Source organism: Schistocerca serialis, chromosome 5, assembly GCF_023864345.2.
Source record: "Schistocerca serialis cubense isolate TAMUIC-IGC-003099 chromosome 5, iqSchSeri2.2, whole genome shotgun sequence".
NCBI lineage: Eukaryota > Metazoa > Arthropoda > Insecta > Orthoptera > Acrididae > Schistocerca > Schistocerca serialis.
Window position 1 is genome coordinate 143690029 of NC_064642.1, and position 20980 is coordinate 143711008.

Sequence of the window (20980 nt, forward strand, 5' to 3'; positions counted from 1 at the left end):
GTTGACAACATCGGTAGCTCCGTGAGGCTATTTGCAGATGACACGGTTGTCTACAAGAAAGTAGCAACATCAGAAGACTCGTACGTACTCCAGGAGGACCTGCAGAGGATTAATGCATGGTGCGACAGCTGGCAGCTTTCCCTAAACGTAGATAAATGTAATATAATGCGCATACATAGGGGCAGAAATCCATTCCAGTACGATTATGCCATAGGTGGTAAATCATTGGAAGCGGTAACGACCGTAAAATACTTAGGAGTTACTATCCGGAGCGATCTGAAGTGGAATGATCACATAAAACAAATAGTGGGAAAAGCAGGCGCCAGGTTGAGATTCATAGGAAGAATTCTAAGAAAATGTGACTCATCGACGAAAGAAGTAGCTTACAAAACGCTTGTTCGTCCGATTCTTGAGTATTGCTCATCAGTATGGGACCCTTACCAGGTTGGATTAATAGAAGAGATAGACACGATCCAGCGAAAAGCAGCGCGATTCGTCATGGGGACATTTAGTCAGCGCGAGAGCGTTACGGAGATGCTGAACAAGCTCCAGTGGCGGACACTTCAAGAAAGGCGTTACGCAATACGGAGAGGTTTATTATCGAAATTACGAGAGAGCACATTCCGGGAAGAGATGGGCAACATATTACTACCGCCCACATATATCTCGCGTAATGATCACAACGAAAAGATCCGAGAAATTAGAGCAAATACGGAGACTTACAAGCAGTCGTTCTTCCCACGCACAATTCGTGAATGGAACAGGGAAGGGGGGATCAGATAGTGGTACAGTAAGTACCCTCCGCCACACACCGTAAGGTGGCTCGCGGAGTATAGATGTAGATGTAGATGTAGAATGTCATAGATCTGATTTTCAGTGATTAGCAGTCGTTGTGTACAGACAAGTGTAGCAAGAACATGTCGCACATTTGTCAGTATGGACGACATAAACAGCAAAGCCACAAACAACAGGATCAGTTGTTACTCGTGGATCAGCCTCAGTATTGTGGCATGAACTTGTCCAGTAATTAAATGCAGAATTGTCAAGAATGTGGTCAAATTATGTATCACTGTAAAAATTGGCCGTGTATTATATGTTAACGACATCAGTTTCTAATCATATGCCATTTTGTCAAAATGTTCACCAACAAATAAAATGTTGCCCTCGGATGGTTTTTGTCTGCCCTCGGATGGTTGTCTGTCAGTAGTTAATCATTGCAATAATATTGATAGCCTCTAATGCAGGGTATTGCACTTCAGTTTAGATCCAGCATAAATATAATACTCCTTATCTTAGTCACAGATGGATTGCAAAATAAGTAATTTTCCACATATGTCATATGTCTTTGCATATTTGTGACATGGATTCTATTGGTGCCTATGGTTGTAGATAAGAGAACGGAGCCAAACTACAAACTGTTGGTGTATATATTCCTCAGGATTGAACTTTATTTTTTCCGTGCTGGGACATCACTTCCATTCTCTCGTTGATGAAGCAGAATTAAACAATATTTGTTCTGTTTCACAGGTGAGCTATGAAGATCATTGGCAGAGATACTATGCTGACTGTGAACACTACTATTGATCAGTGCAATGATACACAGTGAGATAAAGTGAGTAACTGTTTCTTTCTGTATGCTGTGGCTGCTTTCTGCAATTTGTTGAAAAACATGTGATATGTTTAACTGTTAATAATGTGTACCTTGCACTCTTCCTTCCCTCTCTGCCACCTGTCTCTCTCCCCCCCCCCCCCCCCCCCCCCCACTCCCTCCAAGGTGTTCTTGTCTGCTTGACACTAATTCGTAGAGGTGAATTAGTATACATGCCTTAATATAAATTATATTATGTGCTAAAAAACAAATTTTTTTCCCAAGAGTACTGTAAACATAGTTCTAAATTTGTTAAAGTTGTTAGTCGACCAAAATATTATTGCACCTGGGAGTGAAGGTGCTTTGGTCAGCTTATCGTGAGGCTTTGTCCTGTTGTTTCACCGTGGTAGGCTGAATCACTTGATTTATCCACAACTGTCCAGAAATCATACACAATATGACGTGTTTTCCTTATTAACAACTGTAGTTGTTTACTGTAACATCACTGTTTTTCCAATAAAAGCCACTGGAGACAAAGTGCAATAATATCACATTACGGTAGTACTTGTTTAAAAATAACTCTACATTGGTAAATTGTTAATTCCAAGGTAATTTCACTAGTGTTGTGCATACAATTAAGGATACAGAGTTAGCCTCCTTAAATAACAGCCAGAGTTATTCTTTTGTTTCGACAGTGCTGACGCAAATGAAACACTAAATGTAAATATTGATCTGCGTGTTTTGTACACACTCAGAGGAGGACATGTTACTTACATGGAAATTGTTCTTTCAGTATTTTAGACTTGTGTCAAAGTGATTACACAAATGCTCCTGCAAATACTACATGCTGTCCTTATATTAGAGAAGGAAAGTTGCTACTCACCATATAGCGAAGATGCCGAGTCGCAGTAGGCACAACAAAAATATTTGCACAGTTATATCTTTTTGTGTGCCTATCACGACTCAGCATCTCCGCTATATGGTGAGTAGCAGCTTTCCTTCTCTAATATAGTTAAATTACATCCTGGATTTTCCATTGTTTGATTTTTCATCCTGTCATTATTGAGATACATTTAATAAAAATTCACCAGTGATTGTCCACCCCACCCCACCCTCTGCTTTTTGTAACATACATTTTTTGGTGTGACAAATGAAGTTTTATGATGGCCTCCACTGTACTACATGAAACATAATCATTTTGTGTCACAGTATGCATGTAATATCCCACACTTCAGGAACATTAAATCGGCTGTAAATTAATGCCATGTCTGGAACAGATTTGGTAAATTTCATGACGGCCTCGAAATTCAGTGGTGGGTACTGCTTTCAGCCCACCCCTGTGAAACGGCTCTGGTATATACAAGAAATAACAACAAACTTTCTTCACAGTAGTGCGCAATGTTGATGGTTTTCAAACACTGATTTTCTGATCTTTGCAGTAGTAGTAGTAGAAATGCGTAGTTTTCCTAAGAATCTTTTCCTGATAGATGTGGCAGTTTACACCTTGATTTTTAGAGGAAGAAAGACTGATACAAAAATATTTTTCTCAATTGAGATTTGAACTGAATATTACAGGTAGTTCCACACCAGCAGAAATGCTGGACCATTGTATTAACATGTTGCTGCAATAATGAGAACTGTCATTACTCCGGTGATAAAGATACAAAGCTCACAACTTAAAAAAGAAAACTTTACACATTGCTCCAGGAGGCATTGTCAGTATTAAAGGATATGAGAACAACAATCATTCAAAGCTAAAAAGTCTAGTAATAATGGGTTCTAAAATGTGTACCTTAAGAACTATGAGCACTACTTTTGTAGAAATGTATTTCACATTAGTGGAGATGAACTGCTCATAGCTCTTAAGGTACACGTTTTAGAGCTTGTATTAATAGATTTTTTGGTTCCAATGATTGTTACTGGCAGATATCCTCGAATATTGACCATTCCTTCTGGGACACCATATGTATGGAGTGACGTTCTAAAGTTTAATAATTAAATTTGCAATCCATGTTACATCTAGAATGTGAATTAGTTGGAACATACCACAGGTTTCACACAAGAATATAAAGTGAAGTTAGGTGAATAATTCAGTTTATTGGGAAATTGGTGTGCAATAAGAGTTGCCATATATTTCCCACTGTATTACTAAGTCTCAACTACATGAATTGTGGGAACAGTAAATTTCCATAATGGACCTATCTTAAGCATATTTGAAGATCTTGTGCTCTTAAGTGAACCTGCACTCTACTGAGAAATGATGCAACATGCTGAAGGAACACCAAAATAACCGTCGGAGTTTATTCCTGTTCTGTAGCTAGCGTACATGGCTGAAGCACAGCTAAGAATAAGAATAGGGTTTTAAAGCATATTGTTTGAATTGATTGTGCTCCATACAGTATTAATTCTATTTACAGTAGATATTTTTCTTGGAAATGCAGACAACAGTAAAGTACTCTGCCAAGTTGTCTGTAGAAGCAGATACTGAGTATAGATGAATTTATATTTCCTTCAGCAAAAGTGGTCTGATATTATTATGCTGGGTGAAAGGTGCACTTTGACTCCAAATATATCAGTAAGTCACCTCATAGTGGCAGTGTTCGTGTGTAGTGTTGGGTTGGATCATTTTCTGCGGATTACGAATGTTTCACGGATTAACTGGTAAGCTCAACACACTTCAGTGAACTTGCATATAGGGAATGCGATGATTCCATCAGTGTAACAGTGACATTCTGAGGGATTAATAAGTTTTGAGCAGGACTAGAATCTAGCACATTTCAGCAATGGTGTGAGAATACTAAATGTAGGGCTTAGGGTCAATCCATTTCTAATATTGCTCAACATTTTTTATTTTCTTGGTTTTTTTTTTTTTTTTTTTTTTTTTTTTTTTTTTTTTTTTTTTTTTTTTTTTTTTTTAATCGTGAGTTCCCTATAGGCAGGCATTCACAAAACACTGTTTTAAAAATTTTTATAAATCATAGTTTTTTTTTTCTGGCAGCCGTTTTTACAACGGCGGTTGGGAAAATTTTAGTGGAAATCGACGTTTGAGGAAAGTTTAATTGCCATGTTATTTTAACAGATATCAGAATAATTCAAAAACCAGTGTGCTCAGCATGAAATGAACTTCAGGCATAATTTTTTAAATTTTTATATCATGCGAGAGAGTCACTCAAACTCTTTGTAAAGACTCTGAAAAATTTATCAATCTTCACTTTTTAAGGCCTTCATCTGAAAAATTTATCAATCTTCACTTTTTAAGGCCTTCAATTTTCATGAAGGAAGAGAGACTCACTAATAATATGTTATCTCTGTGTTGTGTACTTACATAACTACCTCCAGTAAAAGTTGCAGTCCTGAGAATGCACTCCTGTTTTTTCTAGAGCTTTTCAAAAATGGCCAAAACCCTTCTGACGTCAATTTTTGCAGGTCAATACCTAAAAAGGGACTGAATGGAAACAAGTGAAAATTTTACAGAATGTTCTTGATTCTCATGGGCATATCTCTCAAAAAAATTATGACAGACTCAACTACATTGAGAGTAATAGAGCAGCAAATTTCAGTAAAAACACTACCCCTTGTGCAGTGCAGTGCCAAGTCAGCAAACAAGGACTTGAAATTATTACAATTGAAATTATTGCAGTAGTTTGTATGTATGATAAGTGGTAGCTTGGAAAAATTGAAGAGAAAAGTGAAGATAATGATGTTTTAGTGCATTTCTTTCACCCTTCTGATCCAAGAACTGCCTTTCAACTTTCCAAAAATGACACTGCTTGGGTGCCTGCAAATAAAATAGTACGAATGCTGACTCCACTGGAACTCACAACAGTGTCTGGTAGAACACACAACATAACTGATAAACTATGCAATGAAATATTGTGTTTGTTAAACTCCCTAATGAAAATGCAGCTGGCAAGTAGTTAAAACTGAAGTTTTAAATCTGTATACATGGAGAAACATTATTATGTATATACTGTATGCAAGTGTAGTACAACAAAGTACCGTTAATTTTAAGAATTAGAACTCTTGATAACTGCTATCTCTGTCCATTGTTATTTAAAAGTAGAAATATTTGATCATTTATTGTATGTAATGATTTAAACATCATTTGACTGATGTCAACTGTAATAATTTCAAGTACTTGTTTGCTAACTTGGCACTGCACTGCACAAGGGGTAGTGTTTTTACTGAAATTTGCTGCTCTATTACTCTCAATGTAGTTGAGTCTCAGTCGTAATTTTTTTGAGATATATGCCCATGAGAATCAAGAACATTCTGTAAAATTTTCACTTGTTTTCATTCAGTCCCTTTTTAGATATTGACCTGCAAAAATTGACGTCAGAAGGGTTTTGGCCCAATTTTGAAAAGCTCTAGAAAAAACAGGAGTGCATTCTCAGGACTGCAACTTTTACTGGAGGTAGTTATGTAAGTACACAACACAGAGATAACATATTATTAGGGAGTCTCTCTTCCTTCATGAAAATTGAAGGCCTTAGAAAGTGAAGTTTGATAAATTTTTCAGAGTCTTTACAGAAAGAGTTTGAGTGACTCTCTTGCATGATAGAGAAATTTTAAAAAAATATGCCTGAAGTTCATTTCATGCTGAGCACACTGGCTTCTGAATTATTCTGATATCTTTTAAAATAACATGGCAATTAAACTTTCCGCAAACATCGATTTCCACTAAAATTTGCCCAACCGCCATTGTAAAAATGGCTGCCAGAAAAAACTATGACTTATAAAAATTTTTAAAACGGTGTTTTGTGAATGTCTGTCTATAGGGAAGTCATGATTAAAAAAATCAAGAACATCAAAAATCTTGAGCAACATCGCCTGGGTGATTTGAAATGGATTGACCCCTTAGTAATCATGCCTGTGGCACTGCATTGCCATGCCTCTTGCAGTACTCTGTGCTGAGGATTTCCAGTGCACTGACAATTTCTCAGCCTTGTTTTCATTATGGGTTTTGGATTGGTACTGAGAATTGGGATCATTTATTTAGAATATTACACATGTTTACAACAGTCTATAACAACACTACTGTCTCACACCATACTGCAAAGAAGCCGATTGTACCAAAATTACATGATAAACATTGAAATGTCATCTTTCAGATTTTCAACAAACTACTGTATAAAGTGTTGTGAAATGTCACCATAAGTATACATTGAATTGGCAACGAAGTAATTTAGGTAATTATGTGTTTTTGATTTAAAACTGTGTTAGTTCAGCAGCTGTGCAACAATCACAAATTGACCTCTTTATTTCATCAGGTTACAATGATAATCTAGTGCATGTCTCAAAACAGCTGCTGCTGCCAATCTCAAAAAAGGCCCGGTATACTGCAACTGCTGTGGCAGTGCACTGTAGCCAAAAGGTTAATAAGAACTGAACTGCTGTGTATAGTGTGTCCCACATAACTTTCCCATCTCTTTTGTTCCTGAAATAAAACACACATGAAAAATGTAGTTGGCCAAGGATTCACCTATGTCAGAGACTCAAACAACGGGCAGGAATGAAAAAGCCCAACAGGTAAACAAACATCACACCAAAACAGATATATTTTTGTAAAATGGCGTAGGTTTTTCCTCCCTACTGAGATGAAAGCTAGAGGTATGTGATGTCAAACTTTTTTTTCACTGCACTAAATCTTATACTTCCTCAACAGTGCCACAGCTACTGCTGTAATGTGATTTGCTTTCACTGTCCTGAAGCCTGTTGTAGGTATTCTTAGATCTTTGCTGTCTTCATCATTTAAAAATCAACATTTTTCGGAAGGTATGAAGTTTAGGGCACTGAAAACAAATGTGCTCTCACGAACAGTACCTCTAGTTCCCTTTTCAGTAGAAAAAACATATGCTATTTTAAAACAAAGAAACCGATGTTTGTTTACATCGGTGGATTGTGCATTCCTGCCTATCTGTGAGGCCCTGACATAGGTGCATACCTAGCTAATCACATTAGGTGCATACCTAGCTAATCACATTTTTCACATTTTGTTCTGTTTCAGAAATATCAGGTGGCCTCGCTCCTAAAAATGTTTTTTTGTATATGTACTCTTATGCGATATGTGCAGGTGCAGTGTGTGCACGTGAATTTGTCAAGCGTCAAGAAAATATAACTAGTGGCACACTCAAATACTGAAGTAATCTGTATTCTTATCAACATGACTGTGCACTCTGTTGATTGACTCCCCAACAAAATCAAATTTCTTTTCCTCCCCCTCCCCTCCCCTCCCCTCCCCTCCCCTCCCCTCCTCATTTATGTATTTGGGATGTTGTTGTAGCTAACATTACAGCGTTACATTTAGATGAAAGTATATAACAAGGGTAATACATAAACTGAGGTTATTCCTTTTATTTCTTTCAGGGCATTGACTGATTTGTGGTTGAAAATGACTGAGAAGAGCAAAGTGGTAAGACATCTTAACTATCTGAAAAGGAAATTTCTGTTTAGAAATTTATTCAGTTCACAGAGAGACAGTTGGGCTGTATCTTTGACAATTTGCATACCTCTTCAAAGTGTAGAACACTGTTTCCTCTACCCAGCAAAAACTTGTGGCTATGAAAACTGATAGTACTTTGTTTGTGATCATTTGTACTGGCTATACTGGGAGTATGCTAGTAAGTATGTACTAGACAGCTCAGCAGTCTCTTTGTAATTTTAATAATTTTAATTTTTTTGCTGTGATACTGTATGAACTTGTTTTAAATTAACTAGAAAAGTAAATTTAGTGAACACTTTATCTAAACTGCAAACAGTTTGTTTTTTGCCAATCTTTTAAAACAAGTGTGCATCTCTAGTTGTTGACAGTAATCTGAAAATGATAGATGGTTATTCACCATACAGAGAAATGTTGAGTCTCGGTCTGTGATTCAGCATCTCCACTATACAGGGTGATTCAAAAAGAATACCACAACTTTAGGAATTTAAAACTCTGCAACGACAAAAGGCAGAGCTAAGCACTATCTGTCGGCGAATTAAGGGAGCTATAAAGTTTCATTTAGTTGTACATTTGTTCGCTTGAGGTGCTGTTGACTAGGTGTCAGCGTCAGTTGATGCTAAGATGGCACTTCGAAGGTGCTACTGTAACTGGACTACAGTATCTGGAGATGTTAGAGAATTGGCTGTTCCCTCAGCTCGAACAAGAAGGACAAGAATTCATATTTCAGCAGGATGGAGCGCCACCACATTGGCACTTATCTGCCCGTAACTACCTGAACGTCAACTACCCGAGGCGATGGATCGGCCGCCAGGCAGCCCATGACAGAGCAATTCGTCACTGGCGTACAACAAGCCCTGATCGTACCCCCTGCGATTTTTTTTTTTCTTATGGGGGTATGTTAAGGATATGGTGTTTCGGCCACCTCTCCCAGCCACCATTGATGATTTGAAAGGAGAAATAACAGCAGCTATCCAAACTGTTACGCCTGATATGCTACAGAGAGTGTGGAACGAGTTGGAGTATCGGGTTGATATTGCTCGAGTGTCTGGAGGGGGCCATATTGAACATCTCTGAACTTGTTTTTGAGTGAAAAAAAAAACCTTTTTAAATACTCTTTGTAATGATGTATAACAGAAGGTTATATTATGTTTCTTTCATTAAATACACGTTTTTAAAGTTGTGGTATTCTTTTTGAATCGCCCTGTATAGTGAATAACAGTCTATCCTTTTCATAATATTGTCTTTATTCCATCCTGGATTTTTCATTGTATAGTCGTTCATGTTAAAGTAATAAAAATTTACTCAGTATACCGCATAATAGTAAGTAGACCATACAGAAATACGTGAAGTGCAGTCTTGGTCTTTCTGAAGGAACTTGGAAAGAGGAATAAGTAAGCAGTAATTGTTAAACTTTTGTTATTTTGTCATGTGGGGTGTTGGCATCTATCTGCCGATTGGGAGATGAGACGAGCAGAACAGGGTTGCACTTCTCCCATTTAGTGCTGTCAGCCTAACCTAGGAAGTGGCAGTTGCATTTTGTTATTTCTTTGGAGTGCATAATCTATTGGATTGTAATGAAAAGATGTAACATGTAAAGCGCATGGCCCCCCCTCCACCCCCCCCCCCCCCCCCCCCACACACACACACACACACACACACACACACACACAGCCTATTGAATGTAATGATGAACTGTGTAACAATGTTGGTTCAGTGGCAACGTATACTTTCTTCCAACTCATTAAAGACCTTGAGTGACAAGGTGTTCATAGTGTTGATAACATGTACTATAAATATAATTCTATCCTCAACACACATTTCTTACTCCTTGAAAGTTACTTGCAGTTAAAATGATCAAAGCCCAGTACCCAGTAGTAGAGCTAACAGCCAAACTGGGTGGCTGGTTAGTGGGATAAGGACATGATGGAGTATGGAGCAGCAGTTATATCATAATGTTAGAAATTGAGCTGCAATGGCCCATTACAAACAGTACAGCAGTTTCTTAAAAATGTTATGAAGGCAAAAATCGTGAGATAATCAGATAAAATGGCTAATTCTCAGGATAAGATTAAAACTATGTCGTCATTTGCGAAGGCAGTGTGGCCAACAGCATAAGGTCTGAGATGTAGACTTCATGCAGTAAAAATGCTTTCATTACTGGTATTTCAGATATGTCACTTTTAAATATAGCAGATGAATTTAAAAAACTGAGTTTCTACAGGCAATCATTTAACTCTTAGAAAATGGCTTTCCAAGATTACTATCTGATATACACCTAAGTGATACTGACGAGATGGAGACTGAGTTTATAATTAAATCACCAAAGACTCGGGACTGTCATGGATGTGATAGGGTACTTCGCCGAATACTAAAGTTCTGTGCTGCGTATGTTACCCCAGTAATTAGCCATATTTGTGGAAATTTTTTTTTTATTTTATTTTTTTTTCTAATTGTCAGTTTCCTGGACAATTACAGTATTCAAATGTGAAACTGCTTTATAGAAAAAGATAATGTTAACAATTTCAGACATGTTGGTATGCCATCTGTCTTCGCTAAAGTGACTGTAAAGGAGACACCACACACACACACACACACACCCACACACCCACACCTGAAAAGCCCAGCATTGCGTAGATATTCATTTCGTCAGTTTTCTATTAGAAAACAAAACATGAACTGTGTTTGTAGAGAAGTATTGAAAAAATTTCTTTTCCCTGTATTCATGAAAAACCTTTGAAATTATGAAATAGTCTCACAGAGAAATGTGCATAATGTACAGATGTAAAATTGCAACATCCAAATTAAGAAATAAGAGACCGGACAGTTTCTGTATGCTGTGCACGTCATTTTGTAAACATCCCTATGCCTACACTTCTCTGCAGCTCTATAAACGGCTGTCATTTTCCCCTTTACCTGTTTGAACTTTGTAGTTCTAAACTGGCAAACTGGCAAAAATGCTGCCAGATGTCGGAGGTTTCCATAAGTTCATGTGACTGCAGTAGTGTCTTAGTAGTTAAGAATAAATGTGTTAAAACTTTATGCAGGATGTGGCTTTTTCTTTTTTCATACATTTCAATATTTATATTGTCATATTTCCTGAACTATGATAAGTAGTTAGTTCTTACCCATACAATGATTGTTGCCTGACACTGAAGTATGCGTGTACCAGATTTGGTTGAAATCGCTCCAGTGGAGTCTCTCCTTAACCACATGTAGAAATTAGTCAGGGTAAAATAAACTACTTCAACAACTACTAAAAATTGTCACAGGTTTGCAAAAATGACAAATGAAAAATTTAACACCTCCGTTGATATATTTGATACATTAACACATTTCTTTTAACTTTCATTACCACAGAAAAATTCTAGAACAAACAGTTGGATCAGAAGAAGATTAATGATTTCATGCCAGAAAGAGACTGCCTCATAAAATATGTAACTTGAAATATGCCTCACTCTGTAGAAGAAGTTATCCAGAGTACTGAGAAAATTAATAATAGCAACAAAAAAAAGTGTAATGATGAGTACATTTATAATTCAGCAAATAAAGTGAAAGCTATGTCTTATAAAAATAATCTGGGGAAATAGTATTGTGTAAAATATAACAGTTTCATTTCAGTAGCAAACACATTTAACTTTTTCACAGCTGTTGCTGATTATATGATAGTCAAACTTAAATAAGAACTTGCAAGCCTATTGACATAAAATTAAGGAGCGTAGAGGATCAGTGTCCACCAGCTCTGTCTCAGTGTCTGCAGCTCGTGGTCTAGTGGCTAGTGTTGCTGCCTCTGGATCACGCGGTCCTGGGTTCAATTCCCAGCCACGTTGAGATTTTCTCTGCTCACGGACTGGACTGGGTGTTTCTGTTGTCCTCATTATCATTTGGGTAGTGGCAAGACAGGAAATGGAAAGACTGGAACTTGTACGGGTGCTGATGGACCACGAATTTGAATGCCCCACAAATCATCATCTGCACAAGATGAAGTAGCCGAATCGGTAAAATAACTATAAATTCCAACTCTTCTGGCGTTGATGGTGTCCTGCTACATTTTAAAGAAGAGGGCACCAAACATAATCGAAATACTAATGCACTTAATGTGACCACTCACTTCCTTGATGTATTGAAAACATCAAAGGGTATTCCAATGTAATAAAAAGTGAGAGTACTAAGGTAAACAACTGCAGACCTATTACTGGTTGCTCTTGAATTGCAAAAATGTTAGGTGCATCAGTTACATACTAAACCTCCCAGACAAGAAACACAAATCAACAAGAGTATTTATTGACTTATCGAAAACTTCTGACGTGGTGGATCTGCTGTCAAATCTTGTAAAATATGGTATTCAGGGCCTATCCAACAATTGGATCAGTTCCTTCCTGAGTAATCATAAGCAAGCATTGTGCATCAAAAACATGAATGTGAACGTAAAAACTATTTCTGACATTTGTCAGATGATAACCTAATTAAATATGCTGCACCCCAAGGATCAGTAATGGGACACCTTCTGTTCCTCCTGTACTTTAATAAGCTTAAATGCAAATGCTCATAAAATGATTACATTATATTTGCAGATGACACCACAATTCTATTTAAAGGGAAAGTAAGGAAGGATTTGCAGAAACCATTATACACTGTCAGAAACAACTTGGCAACCATACATAACAATCAGCTTGTAATAAACAGCTAATAAAAAATATCACACTAAAATTCCAGTATGCTCCAAACATGGGTATAGTCACCCCATTTGCCTGAATCAACAGTGAACCAGTAGGTATCAATCAAGAAATTAAATTCTTGGGATTGTGACATAAAGAATCATGTTTGGAAGCAATTGTGGAAATCTCTATTTAAAGTTTTTATTTCTCCTTTACCATGTATCTATTTTATGGAAACCCTTGTATGCATTTGAAATAAATGTAATAAGTGAGGATGCCAGATTACAAAGAGCTGCAATATTCAGGATCATTGTGCCAGACAGAGCAAAAGCTTACATGTGACCCATATCAACACATCCTTGTGCCAAAACGGAACTTTCCACATGAATGTTAAACTTTGTAAGCAACTTCCCAAAAACATAAAAGCAATTACTGGGGTAAAAAAATTTGGAAACTCTTAAGTCATAATTACAGCATCACTGTTTTTACTCTATTAAAGAATATTTAAATTTATGGAAGTACACTGTAAAAATACTTAATGCACATGGTTTATTGTTGCAATTTTAAATAAGTATGCATAGAAATCACTTTCACATGTACATTATAAGTTGACTTTCCAGTGTCTTATACATAGCTGATATGTAGACAACAGAACCAATAAAACAGTGCAATCTACGAGACAAGATCAGAGTAAGCACAGTTTCCAACGATGCTGCACCATTCTCAGTTAAAGCAGTTTAAGAAATTTCAGAGAGAGAGAGAGAGAGAGAGATATTTTTTTCACTTACTTCTGCTTGCTCATTGTTACAATTAGTGTGTAGGCCATGTGTGTGAAAAGTAAAAATTTTGACTGATGTTCTTCAGTCTGAAGCTGGCATAGGTCAAAAATTAAAATACATGGGTTTTGAAGCTTAATCTTAGTTGAGTGTACAAAAGCAGGGGCTTGTAAGCTAATCCTTTGACTGCTGCAGATGTGGTCTCTGCACCCCATGCTAAGCAAGGCTTTGTTATAGCTGTGCTGATTTCCGTTAACACTGCTACCTACAATGAGATATGGAGTTCCAGCCACTACAAAATACCCATCTTAAGAAAAGTATTTGGTGAAACAATTTGACATTTGTACATTTTACTGGGAGATGAAGCAGCTGCACAGCTGGAATAGCATGGAAAGCAGCATCAAACCATTTCTCTGGACTGAAGACATCATGATCATCATCTTACATTCTGATATCTTCGCTTGATAAAGGACTGAAATATTTTCAGTATTCGCCATATAATAAAATAAAGTGAAGCATTTCACGAAATATTAGTGTGTTTGCAGAAGTGAAAATACATTTCATAAACTTTGCATGTGGATGATTTTATCTTTGACATTTCTGTGTATGAAATGTGGATAAGAAATAAAAAATTTATTTAAAATTTAGAGCAGAACAATATCGCTTTTTGTTCTCGTGTTGTTGGGTTTTATATCCAGCAGACAGCAATGTGCGGCATGCCCAATTCAGTCCACTTGTTTCTGTATCTGGCAATGCGCCCAATTCCTTCCCTGTGTGTCTGGAATCTTGGTCATAACAATCTCAATTTCATAAAAGTTAAAGATATCAAAGTGAGTTTTTGTACAGGTGAGAGCAAGCAACGTGGCACACAATTGTGTGATAAATCCGCAAAACTTTTTTTTAAACCACAGAGATACAGAAGCAGTTACCTGTTGCAGCGAGAGGTTGGAAGAATGGCATGAGTAAAAACGTCAATAGTGCTTAAGGAAAACTCGAAGACTACATTTAAACGTGTTCTCAGCACCTGGAGAGTGACAGGGCATGGTGGGTTAACTCGTCCACATCTGTAAAAAGGTTGGAGTACCTTTCATAAAAGTTAATCAAATTTGGCACTTCATCATGCATTTAGTTGGTGCAAAATTGGGACTCCTTTCTACGAGAGACTTTATAATGGAACCAAAGAAGATATCAAGCTGAAACTTCGTACATATGCATCCAAAAATCATTGAATCTACTCAAAAAATTTCAGTGGATTCAGAAATGGTCAAGTGGAGACTATATCTGAAACTGGCCCACTTGAAGTTGAATGACTTGTTTGTATTGCTGTTATTATTTTGTATTGTTATTGTATTATTTCATGTACTGACTCGTTCCATGACTACAGAAATTTGCTCCTCAATTTGGTCCTATGAAAGCCGAATTTTAAATTAAAGTTAACTGTTCAACAATGTGCTAATACTACTACTGCAGTGTTTGCTTTTAGTTATTTGTAATACCTGAAACTTGTATATAGTTTGCCCATAACTTCAAAGTTCTCTCAATTTTTTTTTACAGGTAGTGCGGCGAATTTGGATAGTACTGCCAAATACCTGTTGAGATGATACTAGTGGCAGCATAGGTGATTCCACTTGTGATACTTCTGTAACGTAATTAAGAAGTAAGTATATTGCTGTAAATTTATTTTTAATAGTTAATATACAATTTTATATGAAAATCGTGCACTCAAGGATGTGCAGCTTTTAATTTTGTTACTATTATTGTTGTTATTATAGGATGCCAGAAAATCTCAAGCTGCATGGAAGCATTTTGATTTAAAGTCCTGCAGCTGAAGAAAGGCAAAACTGTTCCAGCTACGATGAATTAAGTTGGGGTATCAGCAGGGAAGATGATTTCTGTAGCCTTGCTGTCCAGCTTGTTTTTATACATTAAAGAAATGTCATAACCACCTTTCTCTGTTCTTTTAATCATTTTGCAATGAATGTTTAAACCTTTGTTGAAGAACAACAGATACAACTTCCTACTTAATATGTGAATGTTCACATGATGTCTCATCTTGCAAGTATGGTTGGGATATTGCTTGTTGGAAACTTAACCTTTTGAATCTCCAGCAACTACTGTCAATATGTATTACTTTCGCATTTTTGGAACATTTATTAAAGAACAAATTTGCATAAAACTTTGGTGTTACTGATGAAAACACAAAAATTTATCTTTTAATTGGTCTACAATTACTGTATCAGTATTAAACATTGAAACAACAGCTACTTTCAGAAGTATATATAATCACACACACACACACACACACACAAACACACACACACACACACACCAACCTTCGAAAGAAACCAAAGACCTCTCAATTAAATCAGTGTACTTCACAATTTAATAAAGCAACTAAAACTTTGTCCTATAAATTTAAACCGTGTTCACTTTATACAGATAGTAATGAACTGCCCCTCTCACACTGACTTAAAAGCCCACATAAACATAGCAACTAATAACCTGCAAGACCCTTCATTATTAACATGTCCATTAGAATCCAGCATTAGTCCATGTCACTCCACGGAAATACAATACAATATAGTACATACTCTTACACCTGAAATAGCTTGGTATTATACATTTGCATAAACAATCTCCTTAACCTACTCTGTTATTGTTAAAACTCTAATCATTCTTGCCATTGCCATGGCATAATACCAGCACATTGAACCTGATCCAGTTGTTTACGAACCTCATTACCAGGGTTTGGATTTTTAGGTGTGCACCTTTTGTCTCAGGGTAAATTAAAGCTGTTCAGAAAGATACTACAGTGTGAATTTTGTTTCTAGTTGCGAAGAGCCATTTTCTCATGCACCTTTGTTCCATTTTTGGTACCTTTATTCCTTTTTCCCCGCAACCATGCCAATAATCTCCTTTCCCCCCTTCTTTCTTTAAGTTTTACTCCAATTTATGCTAAAAGATTTCTAATCAATATAAACTAACTTTCAGTTAATGTCTCCATATCTTGCTGTTTACGTGCGAATAGTAAGCCTAACTCTTCCAGTAAATTCCCCACGGGAGTTGAAAGCACATCTGCAACAGTGAAAAGTAAGTGTGTGTTTGAAAAACCTCTTCTCTTGGTTTACTGCTATAAATTAGCCCTCAATAATGCAATCGACAATGAGTGATTCAGTCCCACCAGAATCAGTAGCTTGCTGTTTGTGACTGTGAATGTGTGCTGTGAGATGCATCATATGTTCACATGGAGGTGGAGGCTGGTTATGGAGAGACAGCAAAGCCAAAATTTGAAGGAATTACAATTAGATTTGTCTGCAGCACTTACACAAGGAAGAATTTCACTCGGTAAGTTGAACTGTCAAGCCTTCAAGGGATTTCTTGAAAAATATCCAAAGATGTGAATGCCCGACAAAAGTACTTTAAGAAAAACTGTGGAGCTCTTTACCAATAAACCATACAAAGAATTGAGGAGAAAGCGTCTGATTGCGATGTGAGGAATCATTGTGGATGAAACCATGTACTCACTGGATCAACATGTTTTGAACATTTTTAGTTTTTACTTTAGCAGGGGAGAAAGTTAAGCCCATGTTGCTAAAAATGTATGATCTGCAGAAAGCCAGTTCCAGTACAGTAATGCAATCAATTTGGCCTACTTGTATCTAGTTAGAAAAACTACTACTTGTGGTTACGGACCAAGCTCCATACATGGCCATATGTTAACCAGTTGTAACCTTTATTTCTTAAGTTGCAGCATGTGATGTGCTCAGTTCATGCCCACCTGCAGGATTTGTGAATCCATAAGGAATGAAGAAGACATTGCAGATAAATTAATCTCTGCCCTGAACATGTCAGAAGAACATGTCTGGATTTTTCCTATCATAGGCTCCTTCCATTTCTCCAAATACATTGTCTACCGTATACAGAAGTTACCACCCATTGCCACATCATTGATAGTGACTGTTCTCACTTGAAATACAGCAATGTTTCTCCTGAATACTCCTCAAGCAGAATCATGTACCACACTGAATAAAGTACTATACTTGGTGGTCATAAAAAATAGACTTCTCATGGTGAAGTTTTTAATGTCATTCACTCATTCTCACCAACTCACCTTATTGTAGTGAGTCGCTCCTCAGCAGAAGAAATAGCAAGTCAAAAATTTGTGCAGAGCTTTGTAAGAGTAGCTGAAGTGTAAATTGTCTGGACCCATTCCGTAGAAATTTTTTATGTTGAAAAACCACAGCCAAACTGTTGGATATTTGTAGCATTAAATAACGATAAGCACAATCTTGCCCTCTTCAGAAGCGCTCATGATTGTAACTGAAACGTGACTTGTGCTGTCTTGTAGCTTGTATGGAAAGTTGCATTGCGTTTTGTATCACTTATCGTACCATCCCAATGGGTAGTGTCACCCCAATAAGTGTAGTGTTTCACAAACCTTTAGTGCAACGTGTTCTGTCACCTAATTTATTCCTTTGACTGTCTCAATGTACCTACAAGCTTTCTTCATTAGAGATACATACGCCACATCCAGCAGCTGTCTGGCAGGAGGCTCTTGAAGGAAGAGGCATGAATCTAATGTAATTTTCTTAGCACAGTTTAAATATTTTTGGATTATTACATGACAAATTTGTCAAGAGTCACTAATTTCTTGCAGTCTTGTTTCTGAGTAACTACATTATCATAAACCAATCCTCAAATGTTGAAGCATAAAGCTATCCTTGCCTTGTGTGACTACTGTGATATCCTACAGGACAATTGACGGTCCATATTTTCCAGATGTTCAGCTTAAAAAAAAAAAAATTGTGATAAGTCCCCACAGCATTACCACAAAAGATGTGGAAATTCCATGTTTTTGAGCTGTTCATAATTTTGCCCAGATATTGCACACAGGTCTTGCAAATTATGTTCACTGTTCCAGGGTTTTCACTTAGGTTTGTCTCACTGTAGTTACATGTGTGTTCCGGGGCACATCTTCACTGAATCCTCTTTAAGTGCTCAAAATATTCATTAAAGAAACACCATATCAACTGCCACTTTCACTTGTTTAACATTACTACAAAGTGTTTTGGTGTGGTGTATGCATCTTCTAAGGGATGATTTAATAAATTCTTGTCCCGTAAGATTGTTTTCGAAGTATTTAGTCACAACAACTTGCTTGTTTAAGTAGTCTTACGTTGAACTGTTCACCCAAACAATGGTGTAATCAACAAAATTCAAATTTTACATGGAAAACAAAAAATTGTTTTAATGCATACATATTTAGGTTTTCTTCTCACATGCAGTATATGATAAACATTTTGCATAATGTTGTAACAGTTCCGAAATTACTGGTTTTTCTGTGTTATTGTACAAATAGAAAGCTTATTTTGAGAAAATACAATAATTCGAATCAAATGACCCATTTACAGCAATACAAATCTGCACAAACGTCAGATATTGCAAAATATTTATCACTGTTGCAGTTATCCTAAACATGCACAATTATTATTATATTTTCGTGATTAATCAAGGTGTTTTGCCAGACTGACTTGCAAATCCATTGTTCGCTTGGTAGTTGCTGTTACAAAACCTATTTCTCAGCTAGGGCACTCACGCACGCATACAGTGGGGTTTCTCCTTGGGCCAAAAGTCTCTCTCTCTCTCTCTCTCTCTCTCTCTCTCTCTCTCTAGATATGGAAAACTGAAATGTTAGATAGGGTCAGATTTCTTTTCCCAGTACCTCTCAACTTTTTTGCACTGCTTTGACAAATTTACGGTTGGTTTGTTATAATTTTCTCTTTGTGCTAGTTGTCAGATGAAATTTGTAACCAGACCTAATCAGTTATTTTGAATAAGCCTGTGTGCACCATTGTATAGTGTTGTAAGATCTCTGAAATAATCTGGTTCCATCATGCAGACAAATGAATTCTCTGTCCTTGGTGTTAGCTAGAATCGGAATCCAAATCATAATCATATGTAGCAAACTATGCTCTGTAACAAGGAATTTACACTCTACAGCACTGGAAAATGTCAAATAAACCACCAGTTCTGCCCAATGTCGCAGTTGGACAAGATTATCAGACTCCAAACATGTCTGTTGTTGAGGCCAGATTTTGGGGGACAACCTTCCATGATAAATTTAATTGCTTGGAACAAGTCTTTCCTCTCCTCCACTGTGAATTTATCACCACCAAAATTGATCATGATTACTGTAATCAATATGTAGCACATATGCTACAGTGGGCCTGTGGTAAATGTCGGAAATTTTGAAAGGTGATGGCTAGCTGGCACAAAAGAAAAGAATTTACACAATTTGGACGTAAATTTTATTTATGTATTAAGTACCAGGTCCATCCAGAAAATAAAGACGTTTGCACACAGTCTGTGTGCCTGTCTTGTAGCAGCTGTGGTTTCTGATGTTAATTGTGATGTGGACAATTGTTGCACACAAGTTTGTCGGACCTTGGCACATGATAAGTGCAGAGACAGCTGTGACCATGTCTGTGTTGATTGTGGACCCCATACCGTGATGTGAGAGATGTTACTAGTTTTCTGCTGGTAGAAAATGTTACTCTGACATTCACTGCAAACTTGTTACCATCTATGGCGAACTTCTAATGAATCCACACAGTGTCTGGATGTGGTGCATAATGTTTAAGAATGGAACATGTTCCCGACAGACTGCTCAGGACGACCCTCTTGTCATCAGATCTGCTGCCCAGTCTGAACAATTTCAGCAGCTGGTGATGGTGTCACGGGAAAAAGCATGGAGAGTGGGAAAGAATACCAGTGTGCTCTGGATGCAACTGCCTGCAGATTGTCACATGTCAGCTGCTTCGGGGTCTGAGGCTATCCTCAGCTCCTTTCGGTGGATGGCTGATTCAGTGAAGGCATGGAGCATCACACGTAGGGGTGCAGGCTAAGCTATCTATTTGTAGCATCGTATCGAATATCAAATGTGGTTATCTGGTTTGAAGCAGAGTGGAAGTTCTAAACCAGAGGCTCGGACAGCCCTGCGACAGTAAATTTCTCAACGAGTGTTAACTGGTGGAGAGTTGTAACGATCTCCTTTTGAGGTCAAGTAGCAACAGGCTACGAGAGTAGAAGATTATGCATGGCGTGCACGTAGGAATTTTTTAGTTTAGAGACCCCTGGCATCAGGAATGATTGCCTGCCAACATCAAAGTTACATCAACTATAACTTTCTGAGAGAATGCTCATCCTCACAGATCATATGTAGAAAAAGGTTTCAAGGAGAGATCCCAGAAGGTGTATCGCTTATGGAAGGTTATAATGTGCAGATAGTATTAGGAACAAGAACTTGGTTGAAAGCAGAAGTGAATAGCAACGAAATTAAAGTTCAGGTATGAATATTTATCGTAAGGGTAGTTCAGTCGCCAATGGCGGTGGTGTATCGTCTTGGATGTCAAATATGATTTAACCTGGGTGAAGGTAAACATCAGAGGTCAGTCAAAAATGGTAATCGACCACTTGGGTCAGGAGTTCAGTGATAGAGCGCTCCAGAAAGAACTCAAAA

At 37.2% G+C, this 20980-nt stretch overlaps 1 protein-coding gene across 1 annotated transcript in view; it reads left to right on the top strand.

Annotated features, from left to right (window-relative positions):
- Positions 1-15403, top strand: part of LOC126481569 (hrp65 protein-like) — a 158361-nt gene extending 142958 nt beyond the window's left edge. Inside the window, exons 11-14 of the transcript XR_007587592.1 lie at positions 1528-1612; positions 7955-8000; positions 15016-15118; positions 15234-15403. The gene's annotated coding sequence lies outside the window, so the exon portion shown is untranslated. The remainder of the gene's footprint in view (positions 1-1527; positions 1613-7954; positions 8001-15015; positions 15119-15233) is intronic.
- Positions 15404-20980: the final 5577 nt, after the last annotated feature.